The sequence below is a fragment of the Ornithorhynchus anatinus genome, chromosome 13, assembly GCF_004115215.2.
Source record: "Ornithorhynchus anatinus isolate Pmale09 chromosome 13, mOrnAna1.pri.v4, whole genome shotgun sequence".
Lineage (NCBI taxonomy): Eukaryota > Metazoa > Chordata > Mammalia > Monotremata > Ornithorhynchidae > Ornithorhynchus > Ornithorhynchus anatinus.
Window position 1 is genome coordinate 8,698,201 of NC_041740.1, and position 25,266 is coordinate 8,723,466.

General features: G+C 40.2%; 1 protein-coding gene across 5 annotated transcripts in view; it reads right to left on the minus strand.

Annotated features, from left to right (window-relative positions):
- DIP2C (disco interacting protein 2 homolog C) overlaps positions 1–25,266 on the minus strand; it is a 391,162-nt gene that overhangs the window by 215,798 nt on the left and 150,098 nt on the right. Inside the window, exon 1 of one of the 5 annotated variants that reach the window (XM_029077687.1) lies at positions 4,287–4,370. The exons of the other annotated variants lie outside the window; for them this stretch is intronic. The gene's annotated coding sequence lies outside the window, so the exon portion shown is untranslated. Of the gene's footprint in view, positions 1–4,286; positions 4,371–25,266 lie in introns of those variants that run through there. 5 annotated transcript variants of the gene reach the window in all.

Genomic DNA, 25,266 nt, shown 5'->3' on the forward strand with positions numbered 1-25,266 from the left:
TCACTGTATCTCTGGGCCTCCTCCCTCAGCACTTCACTTAAATCAACTAATGGCTTTTATTGGAGTGCTTACTCTGGGCTGAGCACTGCACTAAGCATATAATCCCCCCAGGCTTCTCTGGGACAAGGGGAGGACCCAGTTTAGCTCAGATCAGTGTCCGTATTAACAAATTGAAGGGGTTGGGGTGGGAGGAGGGAGAGTGAGAGCATGAAACCTGTCTGCAGATAAATCCCAGGCCCCAGGCCCTGTCCCCAACACCATGCTAGATCAGGGTGGGCAGGCACCTTTGTAACTCACTCACCTACACCATTCTAGGAGTGAGCAACTCTTCCCTGAGGCTGCATTCACACAGAAGTACTATTTCTCTAGTTACCTAAAATGATTGAAGTAGATCTCAAAGGTGCAAGACAGAGAAGTGTTGAGCTAAGAGCATAGACAACTTTGACAAAATGCCCAGGAGAAACTTTTTAGTATTTCTCTTCAAAGAGCTTCTCTCAACAGGCAGTTCAGCAAAAACTTGAAGTCTAAAGCAAACTTGAATTTTATTCCTGGATGTTCGGTGTTTGTCTTTTAAATAATTTCTATATGCCTGTGATTTGGTCATTTGCATGAGTCAAAACCAGAGATTGTCAGCACTGCAACAAAGAACTGACATACTGCCCTCTGCCACTCCCCCAAAAAGGACAGGGTTAATGAAATTACAGATCATGAATATAGAAGGTCATGCAATATGCATATTTATATATTGATTTGGGAATGTTAAATGAGCAAATGAAGACTGGACCACAGATTCTCTCTTTAAATGTTAAAGAGTTAATCACTCTGTTCTGAATTTGGGTAATAAAATTCCCTATCAAATTAAAAAATATCAAGATTTCTAAAATTACCGATCACTCAGAAAGTCAAAATATAGCACTAAACAGAAACAGTACCAACCATTTGGGAGTTTACTGTGTGAGACTCATATGACCAAGAGGATTTACAATGTCTTTAGTGAGAAATGCTCGTATTTCTTCTTCTTTAACAGCCAAAGTGGGAACAGGAACCTTGGGAGAATGGATGGGAAGCAGGCAAAGTACAGGGAAAGAGGAAAGACCAATGGGGCAGCAGTGCCTACAGGAAGTCAAGTGACTCAGAGATGATTTTCTGTGCACTATGGATCACCAGGGATTAATTTGCCAATAGGATAATAAAGATATTTGACACACGTTCCCTTTTCCCAATTCCACTTTCAAAAGGGAAGAGGAAAAGTGGGAAACATCCATCCCCACAAAACCAAAATGCAACCTCTGCAATCCCTATTGCAGACTCTGATGATAAATTCTACTGCATGACTAAGACTTTCTCCATGCTTTCAAATCCCTCTTCAAAACTACTACTTCTATAAAACCTTTCACATCTCTCCCTAATTGAAAATTCTGTGAGGCTGAGTAAAAAGGCTGCGGCTTTTCTGAAAAGAAAAGAGGGTTGGAGGGGGTGGGCAGGGAGAAAAAAAGGAAACAGTCTGATTGCTTAGTCCTCATGTCCATCTATCTCCTCAATATTCCCAGTGCCAGTTCTCTCCATCTTTCTCAATATCCCCAGTATCAGCTCTCTCCATCTTTCTCCTCAATATCCCCAGTGCCAGCTCCCTTCTTTCTCAATATCCCCAGTGCCAGCTCTCTCCATCTTCCTCCTCAATATCCCCAGTACCAGCTCTCTCCATCATTCTTCTCAGTATCTCTCGTGCCAGCTCTCTCCACCTTTCTCCTCAATATCCCCCATGCCAGCTCTCTCCGCCTTTCTCAATATTCCCAGTGTTAGCTCTTTCCACCTTTCTCTACAATATTCCCAGTGCCAACTCTCCACCCTTCCCTGTGTCCCCCCACTTTTCTTCCCACATCCCCTCCTTTCATTTTTGATGTGACAGTGAAAACAGTACTTGTGTCAGTGGTGATGGTATTAAGAGGCAATAAAAAAAAATTCTAAAATACATCTATATACATATAATTGTACATCTTTTTTTGGTTCGGCTATACTGTAATCTGAATGAATATATTATGACATTTCTTATTAAGTCAAGCTTGTGCAAACAGAATCAAATGGGAACCTGGCTTACTTAGCCTTTTGCAGTGACAGAATAATCAACATGGCCCACCTCTTCTTTCTATTCCCTCTTCTTTCTGTGCATACTTTCAAGTGATTATTACTTAAGTAGTATTTTCAACTCATATATGTATATTAACATACATATAATATACATACATAAAGGCTACCCAGTTACGAACACTGCACTGCAGATCTAAATGACTAAATCTGCCAAACCAGTGTTGCCATGGAGATGAAGCTAATGTACTGTGACCACATTTCTTACTGCATTACTTAAGACCATCTGGATAAAAGAAATTCTTTTGTTACACAGTATTAGCTCACATTTATGTATTGTTTTTCCAGTAAATGGAAAGAGTGTATTGAGTGATTCTAGGCTGCCATGACTGCATTATATGCAAAATAATTGTAATATACCTGTTTCATGTATTCAAAAAAATGACTTTATATTTGCAGTTTAAAATCTTATCACGAAGGAATGAGATGGGTTAAATGGTTTTCAGGCCTCAGGTTACTCAATAACACAATTTAGGTGCAGTTCCTTTAAAATTCCAAAAATCACACCACCAGCAAAGTAGCACTTCACACTGTTCATCTCCCACTGGGAATTTAACCCTCTTAAAAGCAAAACTCCCCAAGATATTCCTTAACTTTTATTCACAAGTCTGTTTCTCTGAGCTAAAAGCAGCACCACTGAAGCTAAATGCTTGGTTCTATAGTTTTACCATTTTAACTGAAAGCAAGAAAACCTTCAATCCATTTCATTACTTTTCAAGTGGTTTCCAAGTCGCCTTCAATACAGAAATCTTTTACCATATCTGACCTTTCAAGACACGCAATCCATTTTGAGATCTCATGGAAATGCAATACCCCAAATAGGGAGGAAAATTAATAAATGGCCTCCCCCTGCTCCTGTTCACACATTGAATCAATGGTAGTACTTACTGGGTGTTTACTCTGTGTAGAGTGCTGTACTAACAGCTAGGGAGGGAGTAGAATTAAATGAGTAGACCTGATCCCTGTCCTCAAGGGCTTTACAATGTAAATAGGGCTTTACAATCTAGTAGATTATGAAAACCAAGTGGGTAATTCGGGACATCAGCTTTTACAGAATGTAATTATGGGAAAGGGAAAAATGTCCCCAAATATAGACCCTCTTCTTTTAAGAGGATAATGTACACATGAAAGGTGTGGCTGCTACCCTGATTGACTTTCACTATATTTTCAACTGGTGATAGAGGTTTTAATAATCATTTTTCCAAATGGTGACTGGCATATTTTCTTTCTGTTATTCCCTAATCATAGAGGAAAGAGGTTTATACAGATTAGTGTGACTAACTGACTTGTGACTGTGTCTTGTTTTGGGCAGGGAATGTGTCTTCACTCTGTTGTATTGTAATATCCTAAGCGCTTAATAAAGTGGTCTGTACACAGTAAGCACTCAATAACCACTACTAATGATGACGATGCTTTAAATAAGATGAGCGATGGGAGTTCTGCTTTTGTCTACTGAATGATTCCCAAATTCTCTGTCCTGCAGTCTTCACCTTTGGGAGAAGATGAATCCTTCACTTTCACTAAATTCATCTTAAGGAGCAAGTCAAAAGCCCACACTGACTAAACTAGTTTTTCTAAATCCAACATAATATATGTTTTTCCCCTTAAACAGAAACACCATTTGGATCACAGGGTTGGGACTCAAAGAAACCATCTAGTCCATTCCTCTGTCTCTGGGAAAGGGTAAAATTTAGCTCAGTCCAGATATTTTGGAAGAAGGGAATTGTTAACCTGAAAACATAGTAGGAATAACTGTTCCAATGCAGCCAGTCCAGAATACTCCAAACTACAAAATTACTGTATTGGAAGGGATTCATAGGTTGTCAGTCCTTTATTTATGCACCATCTACTAATTAACTTGTTCTACCTAATTTAGAAGAAACCATTCAGTATTATGTGCACATTTAAAGTCCAGTACAATTTGGCCCACTTCCAAAATCAGCACATAACAGTCCATTAGTTTAAAAAGCATACAGATGAAAACTTTAAATCCTGACATATCTAAACGTTATCCCTGTCCAAGAAGATGAATGTGAGGAAGCAATTATTTGCATGTATTTAAAAAAATAATTATAACTGAAATGCACAGCCCAATTTCACTACAGTTCTTGAGAGGAAGAAACTGATCAAGAATTACTTACCAACAATGGCACAAGGAGTTCACCTCTCCAGGAAAAAAACATAGACAGCAACTTTCCTATTTGCAATTTCGTATATTTCACGAGAGAAATCTAGACAGTATGCACTGCTGAATGTCACCTTTCATGTTTTGCTCAACACCTTTATCCAGCTCTTAAAACCTAATCTGAAGGCCCAGATATTATGCCTAGAAACATAATAAATATTGCACTAAACAGTGTCACCTAAGGCTTGTGCCAAGGCTTATTACACTATACTAAAGTTGAACTGATAGGCGAGGTAACATGATCCACTCCACACTTTCAACACTTGCACTAGAACAAGCAACAAAATGCAGTCCCCCATTGTTTGAGGATTTGGTTTTTGTTTTATTTTTTTAATAAGGTGTTATTTCCTCATTTAAACTTGTAAGAATTATCCAGAAAGATGGTACATCTTCCAGTATCATATCTCTCTATACAGTATATTGTAACTATTAGCATTTTCTATTGTTTGCGGTAGGTTTTGGCAATCTCCCAAGATAAAATAATCAGTGTTATTACAACAATCAAAACTGTACTGATTTCTTCTCTTGGCACCTTGTTGATTTTTGAAGAACCAAATATTTATAGTCAGATAATCCACATTCTATTCCAAGTTATAGTAGGCAGGGAATATTGGGAAGCAGTGTGGTCTAGTGGATAGAGCACAGACCCTGTACTTTCCAAGCACTCAGTACAGTGCTCTGCATACAGTAAGCGCTCAATAAATACGATTGAATGAATGAATGATCTGCGAGTCAGAGGACATGGGATCTCATCCCAGCTCTGCCATTTGTCTGCTGTGTGATCTTGGGCAAATCACTTAAGTTATCTGTGCCTCAGTTTCCTCATCCATAACACAGATTAAATTCTACTCTCTTCCACTTAGAATGTGAGCCCCATGTGGTTCTGGGACTCTGTCCAACCTGATTATCTTGTATTTATCCCACAACCTACCACAGTGCACAGCATGTAGTGAGTGTTTAACATAATAAAAATGACAATAATAATAATATCAGTGGATTAAAAACAGAGACAGAATTGAATTCCACCAGTCTACACGTCCAGTATAGGTGCCTGCTGGGACAGAGGAAGTATCATGTACTTGCTGCCTTCCTGCATTTTTTCACAAGATGCACATACTGATGTTAATAGATTCAATGAGCACAGAGCTCTGGTAAAAAAAAAAAAATCCAGGAAATTTTCATCCATCGCACAGTTAGGTCTCTAAACCACAGGCAACTCTTAAGAGTACCGAAAATCCCTTTTTGTCCTGATTTCCCTCCAACGCTGTACTACACAAGGGACAGACCACTAGCTAAAACAAGGCTGTCCAGTATGAAACCAGATGAATGGCCATGTGGTACAAACTAGATGGGACAATGTCTGATCACCCACAGTCACCAGGACATCCAGGGCCATTAGGGCATGTGATTTTGTTTCCAATTGGGCCAGCCACCCACCTCCACAGGTCCACCCCTTTTTTTTATGCCTTACCAAGGGGTGGTAGGAAAGGAGAAAAGAGAAAAAATAGGCTACAAGAGTGTTGGTCAACTCAACATACTGGCCTCTTTCCCTTCCCTTCAAGAGCAACTTTAGAACACTGACACCACCACCTCCTTTTGCATAAAGAAACAAAAATCTGGATCATTCTGGTTGCCAATTATCAGCAATGGGCTACTGCTTGCTCTCTCCTTTGAGGGCTTTCTTTCTATTCTTCTTTCTCTTTTTTCCTCTCTCCTTTAGCCTTTACCCTTTCTTTCACCCCTTCAATTTTTATTCACTGCCAAATTTGAAAACTTTGTTCCAAGTTTTTTTCAGACTTCACCTTTTCAAAGGAATTACATTATATAAACATAATACATTAATGTGGACCATTATCATAATACCAGTGTGCTTATTATATAATTACCATCACTTAAGTCACAATAACTTATGAAAGGAGCACAGTTTCATATACCCAGGGAATGAACAATAACTGCTGATGAGCATTCAACATATTAATCAAACATCTTTGTGAGGTAATCAGGCTAATCTATGCATTTCCCCATTTTACAGATGAAGAGGTAGCAGTGACATACCCAGACAACACTCAGGCAGTGTGCTCCAGCCCCGTATCATCAAGCATGCTCTATCCATGAAATCCTCTAAGATTTGGAGTCAGTTGGGGGAACTGTGCAATCTAATACCGGGCCTTGATAGTTACCATGGTGATACACATTCAGTTTCAGCTGATGTGATGGAAGCTACTGATGGCAGCTTTGTCGAAAACCTGCATGCATACAATTCATTGACAAATGCTAGGAAAGCATTTTCATGTTAGAGTTGCATCAAAATACACTCAGTTTTTCCATTACGTCCATTTTCACTAGAGTATGAACACTGTTGGACAATGAGGGAACATTATTTCAAAAATGCATATCTGTCTCAACAGAATATGCCTGTTTGGGGGTGAACTTGGTGCACAGGTGCCTCACAACACGGGTGTTCCTTAACATGGGATCATCCATTAGATAACCCCTGTATTACAGGGAAACTGAGTGCAGTATTTCTACAATCTGACACATTAGATCAACTAAGATTTTCAGACAGCTTTGGTCAATGCACGATTACAATCATTTTAAGAATAAAGTTCACCTTTTTTCTGTTTTTCTTGATTCATTGAAAGACCAGAGAAAAACCTGTGAAGTCACTGTTATTTAATTACATTGTCTTTGTGCATTTTAATTTTTTTCTTTCTTCCACTGGTTCCAAATAATTTTTTATCTCCCTATGTTTCCTGTTGCATTATACACTCAAAGGGCAGTTGTGCCTTTTACCGCCATTATACTTTCCCATGCTCTATTTTCAGGGCTCTGCACATAGTAGGTGCTCAATAAATATTACTGAATGATTATTATAATGTTCCTTGACTTTAAAGTAACATTTTGCATTTCTATCTGATCCTAAATTCCAAAGGTTGGGCACTACTTTCTGAATAAAACAAGTTTCTTGGGGAGAGCATAAAATATTTTTAGGCACGGGTACTTTTAACACTAAGGGGTATTTCTTGCCTAAAACAATAAATGCATCTCAAAGTACCTAACTTATTTATATAAATTCACATATTCAATGATGGATAAGCCTAATATTTACCTTGAAAAAGTCCTACCCTATTTTTAATCTGTCCAAAGTCACCCTGACAAATTTATCCTAACAAATGACAGCTGAAGCACCATGGCCTAGTGGAAACAGCATGGTCCAAGGAGTCAGAAGATCTGGGTTCTAATTCCGGCTTTGTCACTTGCCTGATGTGCAACCTTGGGCCAGTAGCTTAATTTCTCTGTGCCTCAGTTTCCAAATCTATAAAATGAGGATTCAGTGCTTGTTCTCCCTTCTCTTTAGATTGTGAACCCCACCTAATACAAGGACTGTCAGATCTGAATATCTTGTATCTTCCCCAGAACTTAGTACAGTGCTTGGCACATATGAAGTACTGAACAAATACCATTATTATCATTATCAACATCATCATTCCATAAAGGGAAGTTACCACTGGTCACAAGCTATTCTTTTTCTAGTAGGCAATATATCCCTTAAAGAGTTTGAAAAATAAACAACTCATTTTCCCTCATTTTAGTCCCCAAAAGAAGACTTTTTTTAGCACTGATGCCTCATTCACTTTTAACTACATGCTGCTCAGATTAATCCTTTTCCCATTTCCTACCTCATCCTTGACCATTACCAGCAAAGCCCTGCTTAATTTAATTTTACCCATTTTTTCTGCACTTAGAAAAAACACATTTCCTTAAACAATCCTCTGCAGTTCTGCATTTGGACGAATTCTGAGACAAATGCGGCTTTTCATTCTCTAAAAGGTATAAGTTGTTCATCCCCCTGTTAGAAAAAAAAACTCCTTTACTTTCACAAATGCAGTTGAACTGTCCTTCCAGCAACATATTTTCCTGTGTTCTCCTTCACCTGGTTTCCAAACTCCTTGCCCACCACCAGATTTTTAGTTAACCTCTAGGATTTATAATTTGCAGGTCACTGCATACATTTTTATGTACCATTTAAGACATCCTAACATCAAATATGTGACTCAAAATAAGATAATCACAAATAAGTACAGGTACATCCTGTTTAGCTGAGATAATTCAAGTTTTTTTCAAAAGGTGGCCCAGGCTATTTTGGAAGATTATTCAAGTGTCCCAGAACAGGGACTGTCCTGGTCTACCTGAAATCACAGCTCTATCTCACTTTAATTATTTATCACTTCCATGTCTGGCTGGAACGTGTCAAATACAGTGTCTTATTAGATAGTATAAAAGACTGGAATTTATAGGATGAACCTCCCAGAAAGATGGTGGATTTGAGCCCCACATTCTGATCTCCCATTCCAGTCTTCCGCTCTCAAGGTTCCTGAGAGAGAGAAGAGGAAGCACCCTGAAAGCAAAGGGTGATGTCACACTGTCCCCTTTTGACAGGAGTAACAGGCTCATGTGTGGAATGGGGACCTACGGCCACATTAACAAAATCTGACAAAAAGATACTAAAGTGGTTCCACTCAATACCACCCTCAAAAGCACCTCAAGGGGATGGAAGCTCAAAGACAGTGCTGAGCAGCCTTAGGCCAATCAATAAGTGCAGCAGGAAGTCGATTATCCACGCGTCAGTTATCCAAACAACCAGTTATCTGAAATGAGGTTAGTCAGGTCTTCAAAAATGAGATTAGCTGAACAAAATTTGGCAAGCACCTCACTGAGGTAGCCTCAGTTCATTTGGTTCAGGCTATTCTAACTGTCAATTACTGAAACTAACTTCAATGTCAATTAGTTTGGAAAACTGGCATTCCAATGGACTTGCTGACTGAGCTCTGCTCCTCCCCTCATTCCACACAGGAACCTGTCTCTCCGCACCACCATTCCCCAGCAGGGACAATGCTTCTAGTTTTCTTGCTGAAGTGTACCAGGCACTTAGTACAGTGCTCTGCACACAGTAAGCACTCAATAAATATGATTAAATGAATTAAAATCCATCGCTTACTTGGCTTATAAGACAAACCAGAAATGCCACCTCTAAGCTCAGCTCCATCTTCCCATCTCAAACATTCTTGCAAGTTCTGGCTCATCAGCCATATACATAATTGAGTCTTTCTTGTTAAGGCCTAAGCTTAATATTGTAAAAATAGTTCAAGATGATTCCACACAAATATCCACATCAGTATATTTAATGCATTTATACTACACAGTTTGTCATTAACCTAGCGTTCCTGAAAAAGATGAAAAACAATCAACCCACACAAAGTTTTGACATCAAAGGTAAAAAAAAACAAAATGAGTGCTCTACTCAAATTGTACTATTTTCTTTTTCCTGAAACTTGTCCAACTGTTACCTTTACTCTTTCCCCTATTTTCCATCTCCCTCTTCATTAACTGACTCTTTCCAAGTCCAAGCTTTTTTTTTAAATGGTATTTGTTAAGCGCTTACTATGTGTCAAGCACTGTTCTGGATACAAATTTACCAGGTTGGACACAGTCCCTATCCCACATGGGACACACAGTATTAAATTGCCTCTTGAATGGCTCTTTTATTTACTTTGCTCATCACTACTTTTTTTTTAATGGTATTTGCAAGCATTTATTATGCTCCAAGCACTGTACTAGACACTGGGCTAGATACAAGATACACAGTCCATGTCCCACATGGGGCTCACAGTTTTAGTCCCCATTTTAGAGTGTGGTAACTAAGGCAAAAAGAAGCTAAGGGACTTGCCCAAGGTCACACAGCAGACAAATGGAGGAGCTGGGATTAGAACCCAGGTTCTTCTGACTCCCAGGCCTGTGCTTTTTCCACTAGACCATGCTACTCCTCACTTCTTTTCCAGTCCTCCAGGTCCATCATCAGATTGCCTGTCACCTCTTAGTCATTTCCCAATGAGGCCAACTACTGTGCTCCAAGAGATATTACACTCATAGCCAGACATAAAATGGCTAAATATTGAATTGCGGATGAAGAACCTAGGCAGAATAAAACATTCTATCTCTCTGTTCCTGAGTCATTCTTGAAGCTGAAGACAGACTCGAGATGGTCTCTTGAGCCCACATCAGTGTGAAAATTGAAGGAACTAGAGCCTCCCTGATTAAAAAAAGAGGCACACTGAGTTGTCCCCAGTGTGCTCAAATGAGTCAAAGCATAGCCCAATAGCCTAGCATACCCCCACAGACCAACATACTCACCCCCAGGCTGTGTCTAAGTGAACTTTCAATTGAGGCACTTCTGAGACAACTGTGACAGTGAGTCAAATTGTCAGACTGCTAAAGTTCATTCATTCAATAGTATTTATTGAGCGCTTACTATGTGCAGAGCACTGTACTAAGCGCTTGGGATGAACAAGTCGGCAACAGATAGAGACAGTCCCTGCCATTTGACGGGCTTACAGTCTAATCGGGGGAGATGGAGAGTGAGAAATAAAATGTTTTACATAGTTGGTCAGGCTTTTATAGGTCCAAAGAATACAACACATGGTCAAAGAAAGTTCTTTCCAGGGAGTCACTCAAATTTTCACCAAGTTTTAAATTCAGACAGCTGAATTTAAAAAATAAACTGCCAAATTCTGATCTCATAAGATACCTTTTGTAATGGCAACTCTATGTGACTGCTTTCAGGCAGAAATTGGCTAATATACTTATGCACACTGAGGGAGGGCATTTGGCATTTAATAAAATTCAACATTTTTTCACAGTAACATTTTACATACAACATTCACAGCACATAACCTCACGAGCTATTTTTAAATCTCCAACCTGTGCTTAACGTTTCACTGCGTTTGCGAAACCAAGAACCCCGAGTGATAATGCATAACAGGGCTGCTCTAGAAGATTAATCAAGAAAAATCAATAGCCATGGGACTACAAAATCCTTTTCGTGGACAATACAGTTCAGTATGAAATTTAAGGCAATTCCAGCTGATTATGATCTTTCAAGGAAGGGCCGGCATTTGTGGTGGACCTGTCAAACTCTAAACTTTACTGAGAACAAGGATGTCTATAACCCTACTTTCTAATCCAGGAGTTACATTTTGGAGTCAGCAGAAATTATGGAGGAAAAATGAGTTAGGTTTTCTGAAAAAGAACAATTTCCTGTTTCTTAGAACAGAGAAAGGAAGCAGGAAGAAATAGGACAGGAGGCAATATTCAAATAATCAAATCCTAAGGCTGTAAGAGATCTCAACTAATCAACTGGTCCAGGTCCCTGCCCAAGACAGTCCAAACCCAATCACCCAGGGGAGCAAGGCGCATATAAGAGAGAGGAAGCATGGTCTAATGGGAAAAGTATAGACTGAAAGTCAGGAAACCCAAGTTCTAGTCCCAGTGGCCTCCTATGTGACCTTGGGCAGAAAGAATATGTGCCTGGGAGGCAGAGGACCTGGGTTCTAATCCCAGCTCCACCACTTGTCTACTGTGTGACCTTGGGCAAGAGACTTCATTTCTCTGTGTCTCAGTTACCTCGTCTGTAAAATGGGGATTAAGATGGTGAGCCCTTTGTGGGAGAGGGACTGTGTCCAACCCAATTATCAAGTGTCTACCCCAGTGCATAATACAATAAGTGGCACATAGTAAACATTTAAAAATAGCAAAAAGAAAAAGGGAAAAAAAAGTCAATCTCCTTCGACCCCAGTTTTCTCATCTGTCAAATGGGAATAAAAGGTACGTTCAGGCATGTGTGCTCTCTCTCTCTCTCTCTGCCCCCCGCCCCCCACCTCTCACACTGAGACTCTGAGGCCTTTGTGGGACAGAACTGTGTCCAACCTGATTATCTTATAACTACTCCTGTGCTTTGCACATAGAAGGTGCTTAATACCGTAACTAACATGCTATTTTTAAAAGTGTCCAGGGCCAGAGATTCTTTAACCTCATTTGGTATCTTGATATAGTGCTTGGATGCACAAACAATTGAGCACTGCTTCTTCCTCACACACTGTTGTAATTTAAGCCCATTTCCTCTTGTTCTCACCTCTAAGGAAATGTAAAACCACGGCTCAGTATCCTATTTGGAATCAGCATGTACTTGAAGACATTTACACAGAAGGCCACTGTAACAATATAGTTCCACTAGGTTGGACAAATGAAGGAAAATGATGACACCTGCAGCTACTAGTTAGCGAGTATTCCAGTTACTTTTAAGATACAAGAAAGCACAAAGAAGCAGTGTGGCTTAGTGGAAAGAGCCCAAGCCCGGCTGTCAGATGACCTTGGTTCTAATCACAGCTCTACCACATGTCTGCTGGGTAACCTTGGGTAAGTCACTTAATTTCTCTCTGCCTCAGTTACCTCATCTGTAAAAATATAATGGCAACCAATGTCATACATTTCAACTACTTAGCCTCCACTGGTTCTTAGAACAGTGTAGCTAAGCATACTCAGGGAAGATATATCACAGAGACACTTTGATGACACCAATTACCCATAATTCCGGTTTCCCAAATTGTGCAGGGTCACTTAAGGACACTGAAGAAGCAGTTTTTGTCTAAGATAATCTCTGCCCTTCAGATATTTGAAATGGTCCTAGTCTACAACTTTCCTTATTACCAAAAAGCAATATGCAGAGTGTACCAAGTGTGGGCAGGGAACCTACCAACTCTGTGGTACTGTACTCTCCCAAATGCTTAAAACAGTGCTCTGCACACAGTAGGTGCTTAATAAACATGATTTGATCGACTGGAAGAGTACAGGGGGAGCCCTCCACAGTGTTTGTCTTAGGTTCACCAGCAGAACTTTGGAAAGCAGTCAGGGTTCAATGGATAGAACATCAGACTGGGAGTCAGAAGAACCTGGGTTCTACTCCTAGCTCCACCACTTGACTGCTGTGTGACCATGGACAAGTCACTTCACTTCTCTATGCCTCGGTTACCATATGTAAAATAGGGATTAAGATTGTGAGTCTCATGTGGGATATGGACTGTTCCAACTTGATTAGCCTGTATCTAACCCAGTGCTTAGCACTGTGCCTAGCACATAGTAAGCACTAAACAGTTACCATTAAAAAAAGAGGGGGGAGGAGGAGGCTAATCTGTGTGTCCTAGTTATATGTCTAAAAGGCTGAGATTGCATTTTAGAAATTTAGGCAATTGCAACTTTCAGTCTCCAATTGCACTGAATGATGGATAAATATTCCAATTTTTCTACCTTCACATAGAAAGATAGTAGAATTTTTTTGGAGATCCATTATATGTTGGCTGTTCTATCAGGATACCATGACCTTTGGTTTATTCCTCCAGCGAATATAAGTAGGAAAAGGTAAGATTCCATGTACTGAACTATGTTTTTTCACTGATTTGCATGGTATAATGGGAGCTCTATTCCAGCTCTCTCAGCACTGCCATCTCACAGCTGCGAGCAGACTGAAGTGGCTTGCTAGAAGAGTCATGCCCTCCCCTTTGTTTGCTTATTCAACCCTCTCCCTTCCCATCTGTTTGCAAAAGCCTAATCAAACAGAAGAAGCAAAGGGACACCCAGCTGTCCTACCATGGAGCTTGGTCTTCTCTCTACAGGCTGAAAAGTTCTGTGGACCTGAGTGTTGTGCCCATTCCTTTTACCTCTCATTTTGGGGAAAGGTGCTATCAGAAATTTTGTCTCATTGATTCCTCAGAGGAGAGCCTCAAAATCGCCCGGGGGCCAATGCCAAAACTAAACGCATCACAACGTCTAAGGTTGTGGTTTTTCACTTTGGATAATGTTGTTTCCCTCACAGATGCAGCATTTCACAAAATCCCACGGCCTCTGGTCCACTATATTCTCCAAAAATTATGTTCTCCTCCCTCAACTAGAAACTGCTGGAAGCAAAGCCATTTCCTGGGACCAAGGAAGGACCTGGAGGACTCTTTTATACATTAGCCCTGGGCCTGTGAGACTTTACTTGTGAGAATAGGCACTTTCTACTGAGAATTGAATCTTAATTTGTTTTCATAAAACCACGTCAGAGGATAAAGCAGAAAATCCCTGGCTTGTTCAAGAGGCTTCCTACCTAACAGTCAGTCTACAGGATTGCCCCATTATGTGGCATTTTTAGTTGGTGCATACATAGGCTTGGGAGTCAGAAGGTCATGGGTTCTAATCCTGGCTCCGCCATTTGTCTGCTGTGTCAATTTAGGCAAGTCACTTCACTGGGCCTCAGTTGCCTCATCTGTAAAATGGGAACTAAGACTGTGAACCCCACGTGGGACTGTGTCCAACCCAAGTTGCTTGCATCAACCCAAGTGCTTACTACAGTGCACATTGTAAGCATTTAACAAATACCATAATAATAATTATTATTATTAATAATAATAATCTTCAACAAATCTGAGAACTCAGTATTAGTTTCTTCATACTACAGATAAAGAAACTGAAGTACAAAAATAATGAATATGTGCTTAGGATAAAGCAAGAATTAGGAGCAGCTCTGAGGAAAGATGACAAAAGTAATGACTCCGAAATCCCATGTTCTAAGCATTCATTACCCAACGGTTCCTCTCATGTAAATTGGATTGTTATATTATATATGTTTATTCTATGGCTTACACAGGCTGTCCTATTCAAAGCAGAAATTAAGAGGTTACTTGCCCTACCTACAAAGAGCAAATATACCTTGCCCCAACAATGGAAAATATTTTAAGCATTATTTACAGTGGATGCTATTTCCTGTGGGCCCTTTAGGAAGGATTTTCTGTAATTTGTTTGATCAGATGAAGGTAATGGAGAGTATTCATCAGCATTATATTGGGAATCAGAACACCACTCAAGCCTCAGAGGCATCCTGGTACTCTCTAGTAGCTGCTGCTCCATTTAAATCCATACATTTATGCTGTCTCAACAATTATGAAAGCACATAGGCTGATGACTAAAGCAGATTTAGCCTGGATGGGAAGCTTCCAAACAGAAATAACCGCTTTGGGTTCCAGTTTAAAAATTGGTACAAACCGCACCTGCACACAGAGATCCAATTTTTTCAAATGGGAGGGCACCTTCAACTCATGCATTTACCTATTTTTCCTGCCTGCAAAATAATAGATGTAGCAAAAACTCCAGATGTCACAATTTAAAAAAAAATCCACACACAACTTACAACCTCTTTTCCAATGATTGTTGTTCTGAAATAAACTTGAAATACAAACCAAGCCTTGTTTATTGTAATATCGAACTCAAGAACTTGGCCCCATCTTCTCACCTGAAGCAAATGAGAATAACTTATTCAAAGGTATAGCAAAAGACTCTAGTTTAAAAAGTCACTTTTCTCACACACACACACACACACTCACAAACAAATCCAAGAAGGATAGACAGCTTTCTGGATGATATATTTGATCTCACTATATTATTCAAAGATTTTCCTCTAGACAGCAAGCTCCTTTTAGACAGGAAACATGTCTACCAATTTTGTTATACTGTACTCTCCCAAGCACTAGTACAATGCTCTGTACACAGTAAGCACTCAATAAATAAAATTGGTTGATTGATTAGTGATACTGTCTAAACTATGTGGTAAGGATAATCTTATCATTTATAGTACTAATCAATCAATCAATAGCATTAACTAAGTGCTACTGTCTGCAGAACATTGGCTAAATGCTTGGAAGAATACAATAGAGCAGGTAGATTACAAGAAGCTTAACAGTCCTCAGCACTAATGTCTAATACCTTAAATCTGAATGATGCTTTTTGTTTTCAATATGTTTTAAGGTTTTTTGATGGTCCAATCTTCGGTAAATGCAACTGCACATTTTGGGATTTTGGGGGGGGGGGGGGGACAGTTCTAGTATTTAAATAATTTATTTAGTCGAAGAATTAACTCCAAGAATATTTAATACATATCAAAATAATCTTCAACATGCACATTAAATGTATTTCTTGGCAACACACTCAAGTAAATATTTTCGATTGAATTTATTCTGAGGGTCTTTTCCCTCCATTTACTCTAACGTGATCCACTCTTCAGGGAGGTAAATGTATTTTAGAAGACAGTGCTTCCATATTGAACTTGGAATTGAATACCTCTTCCTTTAGAAGACTTTCTGATATGGATTTCTTAGTAATCCATCCTGACTTTCAAAGCAGGACTATCTCCTTACCAGTAATAGCAATAGTAGTAGTAGTAAGTATTGGAACCCCCACTGGGTTGTAAGCCCTTTAGAAGCACAAAACCAGTAAGTGACACATTCCTTGCCCACGCGAGCTTATGATCTAATGGAGGGATCCTACACAAAAACATTGACAGTGTAATTAAAATAAATGAATGTAATATTAAACATATACACACCAGTTCTGATGAGGAGTGTAAGATGGTGCATAAATATTAAAAAACGCCTAATGGGTTGGGATGACTTGCGATGGTGGGAATTTTTTTTATGGCATTTCTTAATAGTAATAGTAATATTTGTTAAGTGCTTACTATGTGCCAACCACTGTTTTCAGTGCTGAGGGAGATACAAGGTAATCAGGTTGCCCTATGTGGGGCTCACAGTCTTAATCCCCATTTTACAGATGTGGTAACTGAGGCACAGAGAAGTGAAGTGTCTTGCCCAAAATCACACAGCAGACAAGTAGCAGAGGCGGGATTAGAATCCACCACTTCTGACTCCCAAGCCCGTGCTCTTTCCACTGAGTCATGCTGCTTAAGTGCTTACTTGTGTCAGGCGCTATACTAAGCACAAGGGTAGAAATAAGCTAATCAGGGTGGACAGAGTCTGTGTCCCACATGGGGCTCACAGTCTTAATCTCCTTTTTACAGATGAGATACCTGAGGCATAGAGAAGGAAAATGATCTGCCCAAGATCACACAGCACACAAGTGGCAGAGCTGGAATTAGAACCCAGGTCCTTCTGACTCCCAGGGTTGTGTTCTATCCACTAGGCCATGCTGCTTTTCTAGTTATCAGGAAAGGCATGTTGGAGAGGTGGGCTTTCTGGAGGGTCTTGACTATGGGGAAGACTGAGGTCTAACAGATTTAGGGAGAGAGAACTCCAACTTGGGGAAACAGTGTGAACTGGGAGACAGAGGCGGGAAAATTGAAATCATCCCCCAAACAAGCTTTCACTGATCCATCCCTAAACTCCACTCCCCCACACCAATCTGTCCTCCTTTCAGAGTGAGTACGAACGCAGGGACATACATCAAGCAATATATTCTTTTTTAGGCTTCAAGAAATGAAACTACTGTTCCAAAAAGCTGTACGAACACTCACTCTAGTCTCCGGAGGGACACAATAAAGCAGCTTGGGCTGCTATTCCTTATTCAGCTCACACAGCTGCCTCGGGACTAGCTTAGAAATGCGGCTTCACTGCTGTTGCTTAGTACAACTGACGCAGGGTAAGAAACAGCAACAAAGCTGCAGCTCCCAATATAGTACCTGACTGGTATAGGTCTTTACCAGTTACTGACCGTTTTGTCTGTCTCGGGGAATTTCCCAATCATATAGGATGACTGGGCAGCCTGTCAGCCTTGACTTGATTGTACTATAAATTGGCTCAAATGTGAATAAATGAACTTAATCATATATAATAATTAAGGCAGTTTGCTATTTCTCTCCTAGTTTTATGACACCCGACATGCATATATGCTTAATCTTTTAAAATACATTAATTTGATACTAATCACTAATGATATTTCTCTTCTGAACACAGTTTAATTGCCAGTCTTCCTCGTTAATTTCATTTAGCACTAATTGCCACAATTAAATACAGCCATTTCGGACCTTTTACTCTAATCTAGAGCTATTCCAAATTACGTTTCCTTCTCAACATACAGCTAGTTCTCTCATTACCCGTGTTTTCACTATAAGCTATGGATAGAAAGAACACACTTGGAGAACTAGGCAACGTTCTTCCAAGTGCACATCTGCCTGAATAAGATGAATGTATGGTTCACGTACAAGGCCACAGTTTCAGTCTGGGCTTGCATATTGCACCCCAAGTTTTCCTTAACAGATGCTCATGTACACAAACCATTTCTACCCCAGCTAAGTTGAACTCTATCACAACAGGCTTGCAGCATCAGAAGAATATTCTACAATCTCTAACAGCACTCTAGCCACATCCCATAACCAAAACCCATTTTTACAGGAGAACCGAGAATTATATTTTCATCATTCATCTTTTCTATTAGGATTCAATGTTTAACACACGATAGTAAATTTCAAGAATCATGGAAAAAGTTCTCTCCTTCCTTACAAATGGGCTTCCGATCGATGACTAAAGAGTTGTGACCATTCATTTCTCCTCCCTCCTTTTATTCTTTCTCAGATTATGTTCTAAATCTTCACCAAGTTTCACACTCAATAAGAGATGAGGATGTTTATGAAAAATGTTATGGCAGTAATGATAAAGAATTGACTAAAAACAGCAGCCAATGATCTGAAAGTGATGGTGATACTGTACACTTGCCTAAAAGGAGCAACCATATTGCATATGGAGTTTATTTAGAATTTCAATTCTGAACATTTTCCCAGGATTTCAAATGTATTCTTTAAGTGGGGTTTCCAACTATGAACAATGATCTGGGTCATGTCTGCATCATTTTTAAGGAAAACATTTGCTTTTATCTCCTTTATGGGTACCTAAATTATGCTTACCCCTTTCAAATCAGCCACCCTGGTAAGACTAGGGCATCTTTAGAAAACAGGCAAGAGGGAGGTAGGGGAAAGAGGATAGTTCTGGGCTGTCACAACTCCTAGGATGCTGATCTCTGTAGCAACTAGGAGGCATGAAGAGTGGCTCAATCTCACAAGAAAAATACCCTGTCGCCAAGACCAGAGTCTAATCATTTGGAGCCTTTTCCTGCTGAAACTGCTAAACAAAAGGTCAAGTAACAAATATCTTTATTGTTAGCTGGCTAACACATCAGATACTGTTAGTGTAGCTCAGATGCATTTGGATTCAGGGAAGATTTTTCAATCTTATAAGTCTGCCCCATTCAGGCATGGTTTGTGAGTCATTGTCACCACAGTTTTTCTTTCATAGACATAAAAATGTAAACATAAACAAGTATAAGTCTCACCGCATTGTTTTATAAAGACAATACTGTAAGTTTCATATTTTACATTAGAGGGTTATTTTTTGAAGGCTCATCCAACAACTCTTGAGACTTTCAACTGTTTATTTGTCTCTCTCCCAGTGATTAGCATAGTCCTCAGCACGTAATAATCACTTGATAAATAAAAATAATATTAATAATAGTGGTATTTAAGTGTTCATCATGTGCCAAGCACTGTACTAAGCACTGGGGTTTATACTACGTAAGATCAGTCACATTTTTTGTCCCATTTTACAGCTGAGGTGACTGAGGCAGAGATAATTTGGGGAAGCAACTTACCCAAGGTCACCCAGCAGGCAAGTGGCAGGGCCTGAATTAGAACCCAGGCCCTCTCTCAGGCCCATGCTCTTTCCACTAGACCATGCTGACTCCCTTTAGGCTATGGTGGCATGGGTTAGAAGGCTGTCCCACCAAACTGGTTCTCACCACATGTGAGAGGACCCGGAGTTCTACAGGGCCTTACGTAGGTGCCACCGACTCCCCCAGGGCCAGTCCTGAAAACCTACTCCCACCATGAGTCGCCACCACAAATCCCAGATAGAGCAGTGGCAATGAGAATGGAGTTGAGGGAGAGAGAACTGCCTCAGCCTCACCAGCGGCTAACTCCTCTCTGTCTTCCAGGATGTCATTACGCCAGTGGAATCCCCTCTTTTCAGTCACAGAAGAGAACAGCCCCCAAAGTTCCCCAGCAGGAGCTTGGGGTGAATGAAAGTTCCCCAGTAGGAGCTTGGGGTGAATGATGGCCAACCAACGAAACCATCCAGCCATCTAGGGGGCTGACCCCATTGGCAGAAGCTCAAGGATGTGCCTCAATTTCAGACCAACACCCGACACAAGAGATCCCAGACTAGCAGTTTGAGTAGGCTGACAAGAGGTCTAATGTAGGACTCCACGGGAGGACACCAAGCTAGCCACCGCATAACCCAAACCTTTGACGAGAGATGGTGAAAAAGGAATCAAAGGGAGCAGTTGCCTGGGGCCTGTCATGGTTAGGACAACCTGTTGACAGAAGACCCCAGGACTTCTGGGATCAGTCAGAACCCAACTGGGACACTCCTGGTTCAGTCTCTGAACTGCCCAGAGGCAGGGAATCCATCAGATGATCTTTCAAAGACCTTCACAGTTCTAAGATTCTCTGTCATAAGTTAAACTATTCCATTCATTATATTTTCCCACAGGAAATGAACACTGCTATTATTACTTTCTCCCTCATTCTAACCAGTTATAATAGGGGAATCAGGAGTGCAGCCCTGACTTCCTGTCTTTCCAAGCAACACAAAGGCTGAGGTCATGTCAGGTCTGTAAAACCACTCATGGGCACCTTCTACCCTTGTGTTCTTCAAGACTGCCAAGCAAAGACAGAGACAGACAGAAAGAGAGAGAGAGAGAGAGAGAGAGGGTGGGGAGAAGAAGAGAAATAATTCTGAACCATAGCCTGAACAAGTTAACACTCATCTACCCCTCTCCTGCTCCTGGTGAAACATCTAGGGTGAAACAGCCAATGTCACGGCAAATGCAGAAACACCACAGCTAATGTCAGGACTGCAACACCCAAGTTCTAAAAACTCAGTACATATAAACGCCAGGGGATGCAGACACAAAACTAAATAAATTAAATACCTACCCTCACCCCAAAATGCAACTTGGGAGAGATTCCCTCACCAAACCTTCCTTCAGCTTCCCCAATGAAACAAGCTGGGAAGAATTCAGTCTCACAGTAAGATGACTCAGGGGGAGATCGAGGAGAGGAGGGAGAGGGTAGATATGCTTGGATGTATGGCGAACTGCTCAGCTCCAGGCCAAAACACATGGGCCCCTGAGAGGCAGGGATGCTATTCATTGTCGGGGATGAAGAGACAGAAAAGGAGGATAAAACGTCCCCAGCAGGGTGTGTGCCCACTCCTGGAAAGTCACCCAAAATAAGTTATGCCACATCTTGTCCTGCTGTAATGGCTCTGATTTGAAGTTAGGTTTTCCTGTTGAGGAAGGTGAGAGGCCCTCCCCTCCACCTCTAGATTGATTTTCCTTTGTGAGACTTCTCTGCAAATCATCAGTTTCAGACACTCGCTGAACATTCACACTATCAAGACTGAGCCAAGGAAAACCATAGGAAACAGCATGGTTGGATCTCTCTCTACCATCCTCCAAAGTACACTTATATTTTCTCCAATGGACAATCAGGAAAGGGAATCTTTAAATAGCAACGCAAGCCCCTGTTCATTATAACTCAGAAAATGAAACTTTCAACTAAGGGGTAAAACACTGCTACTTAAATAGTAATCAATGAAGGAACCTATTTTTCAATGAAAGAACCTATTTTTAAAAATGAGTGGAAATTATTTGCATCCTATTAACTGCCTGAGGCAACCCTGATGGTTGCTTTAGGACTTGAGCTAAATACCATGTAGTGTTTCTTTTCTGTCTGTCTCTCTCTGAATTTGAGCACCTAGAGCACAGTGAAAATGGTAGGTCCATTTATTTCTGAGCCTCTTCAGGCCATTGGTGACCTGAAGGCTTTGGTCTGTACCACAACCTATACATTACCCTCCTATCACAGAAGGATTATTTATTTTAGGTCACTGACATGATCAAGGGGCAGGGGGGATAGTGAGGAAAGAGATAACCAGCTTTAATCACAGAGGCCTCAGAGGACGTAAAGTCCTCCAGGTGGGGCTACTGCAAGCACAAACCCATCATGCTCACCACCAAAATTATGGAGCCTTCTATTTTGCTAGAACCCCTCTCTTGCCTCTCCCCAACACAAATTTGTGATGAGAATTCTAATGTCAGGTCTTTCATCGCAACCATCACTGGAAGGACCTATATTACAGTGGCTTCTGGGATAGGGCAGAACTAGCAGTCAGCAGTATATATCTCTTGAACCTCTACAGGGTGTAAAGTTCTATGTAATACCCGAGAAGCCGTGAGGCCTACTGGAAAGAGCACTGGCCTGGGAATCAGATGACCTGGGTTCTAATTCCAGCTCTGCCACTTGTCTGCTGTGTGACCTTGGGCAAATCACTTCTCTTCTCTGTGCCTTTGTTCCCTCATCTGCAAAATGGGGGTTCAATATCTGTTCTCCTTTCTACTTATACTGTAAGGTCCATGTGGAACGTGATTATCTTGTATCTGCCTCAGCCTAATACAGTGCTTGGCACATAGTAAGCCCTTAAATACCACAATTATCATTTTTATTATTAAATAAAGACTACCAAATCTCTCTCCCTTGCCTGTTTTAGAGCGCCATCTTTACCCCACCCTTACCCCTAATTGCTTAGTACAGTGCCCTGCCAACAGGAAGCGTTCAATGAATACCACTGTCTGAATCCTTGATTGGATCGTTCCTTGCTGAGCTGAAGTAATCGTTCCTCTACCCTTGGGCTCTGTCTCTTGTTATCTCAATCTTTATGAAGTTTTTGCCAAAGAACAACCTCTCCTGGATGCTCCCCACCAGGTTAATCTGTCTGCTGTGACAGCCTCCCAACACTCCTACTAACCAGCTACACAAATAGGCTGGATCCTACACCATTTGGTGATAATTAAATTCCCCACAAGAAGCTGGGTAGCTTTAGCACCTGCTTAGAACAAAAATAGATTTAAGTGCTAAGCTCTTTAATGGGGCTTTTCCCATCTTTAATGTTAAAAAATATATATTTCTAGGATCAAACTAGTATCTAAGAGCAAACCCAGATTGAGGCTCTAAGATTTTAAACTGGTTCATTTTTTCTATTTTTCTCTCTCCCATTTACCACTATTGCTAAGCAATATGAGTTGGGTTGGTTGGGTGTCATTTATCCTAGCAATGTGTAAATTGACCTCAAGACCTCTTTATTTAAAGTAATAAAAATAGTACATGGCACATCAATCCATATAAGTGAAAGACTTGACAATTCTCTAACAGGTGAAAACAGATATGGTTTAAAAAAAAAAAATCAGCAACAGAAAATGATCCCACTTCATAAAAGATGGCAGTACTAAAAACAGTATAAGAATTGGCTCTCCTGTATCAGACTGTTTCGCTCCCAATCTCTACTTCACTTTCCTTTCCTCAACTGAACTTCACAAAGTTTACTGTAGAAAATTCCCTTTCTCATTTTGTTTTTACCATTTCAACAGCTATAGCCCTTTCTCAGATGCTTCTTCCAATCTGGTTATATAGAACTTTTCTTTGCTCTACCCATGTTTTCCCGTAAATTTATGGGATGCTTTCTGGCTTCAAGAAAATAAGTAGGAATTTTTCTGTTATTCAAATTCAATGTCAGAAATCCTCATTTTTAAGATAACCATGTCATCTATTAAAACGATCGCTTCCCAGCCGGAAAAAGAGAATCTGTAGGCTGTCACGAAAGAGACAACCCTAAAAATACTTGAATTCAGTGTTCAGCAGATGGATATTGGAAGGTCCACTAAATATACATCAAGGGTGAAAAAAATCTGAAGCTAATAACCTCTCGTGGAATGTAGTGGTGCGTGTTTTAGGCAAGATTTCCCACTGGCTCTGTCAATGAAATCCAAGAATATTAATACATGGCCACTGTGCACTGTGATTGGACCAAGTGTATTTCTGGCCGCCTTTGTTAGAGTCTGGTTGTAAGTGATGAAGCTTATGCTCCATCCATATTGCCTTAAGGGAACTGAGTTCATGCTGAAATCTGGTTGTGCTCAGGAAGTCCCAATGTCTGCCAAACATTTCTTATTAAGCATGTCCAGACTCAATCTTGAAATGCATCCCCCAAAAGACATGACAGAATAGAAGTTTTCCCCTAGCCCCTGCTCTCATTCTTCCAATGGAAGACAGGGTCGGAGTGTATTTCCCAGGGCAGTTCATCAAGAATCCCATTTTCCAGGCCTGATTTCATAAGACAGAAATATGGTCACCCTAGTTCTAATGGACTGGGTTTCATCCATGAGATGAATTTTATTTGCTCACCTTATGAAACAAAGTCATTCTTTCAGGCTTTTCTAGTATTTCTTTAACTATTTTCTTCTTCCAGCACCTTCAAACTTTTAAAGTACAGAAAGCTAAAACCATGGAACGCAATGCCAAGTAATGAACAGTTTTAACAACACAGTCAGCTTCAAATCACTTTGAACCCTTTGGAAGAAAGAATCATATAAAATTACTGTGTTACTTACTGATATGACAAATGCTTGATTTGTTATTTGATGAACTAAACGCTGCAAAATTTTCCCATATTTCTATATTACAAGTAGTGACATGGCAGATTAAGTCGGAATTATATAAGTAATGCTTAACATTTTCAAATCAGAGGTCCATACAATCATTCTCTAGTTCAAATTTCATTACATGATAACAGTACGTTTCAATCAATCAATGATATTGAGTACTTACTGCCGCCAGAGCACTAAACTGAGCACTTGGAAGACTACAGTATAATAGACTTGGTAGACACATTCCCTACCCACAATGAGCTTACAGTCTAAAGAGGGAGACAGACATTAATATGAATAATTTATAATACACAATTTATAACTTGTACAAATCTTTGTTACACAACTAATTAACACTATAGCTTTCAGTGAGAAAATCCCAAATATCCTACAAAAATACGAACTGCTTTTTGGGAGCATAACAACAAATTTAAAAAGGACATGATAACCTAAATTCTAACCAGATGGACTGCTAAACTCTTCCATTACACTGCACCTCTCCAGGACTGAAGGGAACAAGTGGGGAAAGTAGAAAATGGGTTTGTGAGCACAAAGAGGGTGAAGGAAGGAGATGGGAGTGAGGGCATCCAAACAGTGAGAAAAATTATTCTACAGTGTTGGAATATTACACAAAACAAGATTACATTCACTATGAGTAAAATGATCATTTGTGTCTGCAATCACCAACAGGCACTATTAGAATGAAAAATGTTTGACTGATTTGGCCCCTGAAATCAACTGAA